The following is a 3,012-nucleotide window of genomic DNA, read 5'->3' as shown; positions in this document are numbered from 1 at the left end:
ACACTTTATATGTGAGAAATTCTCAACAACTGTACGGATAGATCGGCTAGGTGTATGTAATGTTCAAAAGCGACTAAGGCTATGAGGAGTGAGCATATAATGTTTGGTTAGTTTCCGGTTTTCTGGACTAAATCTCCATGCTTCGGGGAGAAAAAACACCTTGCTCTCTCTCTTGAGATCCGTGATACTCTCTAATCAAATTCAGCTACTCCAAAAAAAAAATAAATAAATAAATAGTGGTATGAATCGTTAGCCTCATTGACAGTTTTCGAACTTAGGTCATTTCCACTGTTTAGATATATCGTAATTATAATCAGCTGTTGCCCAGGATGGTCTAAAATTACACAGGGTGAGAACTGAACTATATAGTGTACGGCTGCTACAGCCTCTCGTTTCACGTGCGAATCATTGAATTTAGCGTTGTTTTACGTCTTACAGAAGCAGAGACCACCTTTTCCTCAACGTCTCTTGTAGTTGGTTTTCGGTTGGCATCGTAGCAGAGTGGTCAGAACGAAAGTATATGCGATTTGAGTAACCACGTTCCAGCTTATAACTGCTATGTACAGAATTATTTTCTTGTAATACTATGTAGGGAATTATGTACGGAGTTATTTCCATTTTATATACCACTGATGTTTAATGCAGCGTGTACAATATAAAATGTAGTACAATCACAGCGATAGGTTTCAAAATAAGAAACTGTAAAATAAATTATACGGCATTAATAAAACAAAAGCTTCAGAAAATGCATTTGTATATACCTTGAGTGGAAGCAAAGATATCAGGTGATCATAATATTTAACTATGATGACCAATGGAATCTTTTCTTTCTTTAATATTTTTAGTAAATATAAAACCTGAGACAGTTTGAAAAAAAAAAAATCACAATACCTGACATCAGTTTACACAATGATGTCGTCGAAATTCAGAGGACTTGTCAGTAAAAAAAATAGGCGGTACCAGGACGAAGGTTATGACCTAAATATGACATATTTTTAACAATATTATAACAATGGGCTTTCCAGCAGAAAAATTAAAGGGCATCTGCAGGAATCATATTGATGATGTCGTTCAATTTTTAGACGAAAAGCACAAGGATCATTACAAAATTTATAATTTGTGTTCGGAAAGGCATTATGACCCAAGCAAATTTCATTAGCGTGTTGCTCAATATCCATTTGAAGATCACAACCCACCAAGATTAGAATTAATGAAGCCATTTTGCGAAGATGTAGACAGATGGCTTTCAGAAGATACGCAGAATGTTGTTGCAATTCACTGTAAAGCTGGAAAAGGTCGGACAGGAGTGATGATATGTGCATATATGTTGCATAAACAGATATGTGAAACGGCAGAAGAAGCCCTTAAGTATTATGGAGAAGCTCGGACTCGTGATCAGAATGGAGTGACGATACAAAGTCAGAGTAGATATGTTGATTATTATGGTGAACTAATAAAGAAAAATTTATTTAGAGTACAAACCAGTGACATTTATTCTTACTTCACTTCTTTTAGAGCCAGTACCTACTTTTAATGGAAATACATGTAGCCCATACTTTGTGTTCTACCATCTCAAAGCCAAGCTCTATTCCTGTTCTATGATAGAAGTGAAAAAAGGCTCAAAGTTCCTATATTCCAAAATTCCACATATACTACCAGTTTGTGGAGATATTAGAATATAATTTTATAATAATCAAAAAATGAAAGCAAAGAAAAAAAATTGTTTCAATTTTGGTTTAATACCTATTTTGTATGTTCTGAATAAAAAACTCCAGAAGATGTGAGATGTGAGGACAAATAGTTGTACAAATCAAGATAGATCCCACCATCAAACTCTCAAAACAGCTGAAGTACCTAGGAGTCGTCCTCGAAACTCTGCTTGCAAGCGCCTCTGAAGTACTTCCGATCAAAGATCAGAAATTACACCGCCCTGTAAGCCAGGGCCTCCCGCGATGATTGCGGGCCTCAATTGACTTACTCTGTCTTTCTATTATGAAGCAATCTTCATACCCATCATCACTTACGCCGCCGGAGCGTGGTACACAAAAGCAACCACCGGCGTCAACAGAAGAATTGTCGAATTAACACAAATGTTTATCATGCTTACCATTACCTGTGCTACCGCACGGTGAGTATAAATGCACTACACGTTTTTGCCAGGGTTCTAGCCTTGGACTTAGAAATAATACGGCGCAGAATGATGTATCACCTAGCGAAAGGAATACCAAAGACACTGACCTAACTATCAATAAAAAAGCCGAGAAAAGACGACTCCTTACACACCTGCAGCAGCTATTGGAAACCAGATGGACTAATTCCCCAAATGGGACAATAACCATAAAAATTCATCCTAGATGTCCACAGAGTCTACCGAAGCTGCTCCCCTATTACTTGCGTGGTCTTTACCCACGTAACTGTTCAAATGACACAGATCTCTAAAAGCCAGGCTCTCATTACATGGCGTGGAAGAAGATCTCTGCTACCCCTATGACAGATTAGAGAGCTGGCAGCACCTCATGTACGACTGCCAGCTCTACAAAGAGCTCCGATCCACCCTTATTACAATGTAGACTAACATCCACTGGGATCAGGAGCATCACCAACTGGACAGCGAACAGGAATACAATGCTTTCTATCTCATCGCAAAGGACCGCTTTGATAAGCGAAGAACTCTGGTGGACTTACCTTAACCGTAGAAATGCTATTCTGGACAATTGGAAAATGGACAACCACCAGATTAGACATCCAGACTCAACGTCTGAACCACCTAAATGAACATTCAAGCGGAACTTCGGCGCCGAGTGTCTTGGTGATCACACACCGGGTTCCCTTGCCCAGCGTTCTTTCACTCATCATAATCCCAACCTCCTGTCTAGTGGAATTTCACTCCATTCACTTTTTTTTATTTATTTCTAATTATTTAATTATTTTATTATTATTTATTTTTTATTTTTTTGTTGTCTCCATCCAGAAGCTTAGGTGACCCTGGCGGAGACAAGCCAGAGAATAATG

The 3,012-nt window shown here is 38.3% G+C and overlaps 1 pseudogene; it reads left to right on the top strand.

Moving 5' to 3' along the window:
* The first annotated feature begins 912 nt into the window (after nucleotides 1-912).
* On the top strand, nucleotides 913-1,765 carry LOC150077987 (phosphatidylinositol 3,4,5-trisphosphate 3-phosphatase and dual-specificity protein phosphatase PTEN-like; annotated as a pseudogene).
* Nucleotides 1,766-3,012: the final 1,247 nt, after the last annotated feature.

This window comes from Mastigoproctus giganteus, chromosome 11, assembly GCF_048544385.1.
Source record: "Mastigoproctus giganteus isolate SK-2022 chromosome 11, ASM4854438v1, whole genome shotgun sequence".
Classification (NCBI taxonomy): Eukaryota; Metazoa; Arthropoda; class Arachnida; order Uropygi; family Thelyphonidae; genus Mastigoproctus; species Mastigoproctus giganteus.
The sequence above is the reverse complement of the archived record's forward strand: the minus strand, read 5'-3'. Positions and strand labels throughout refer to the sequence as shown.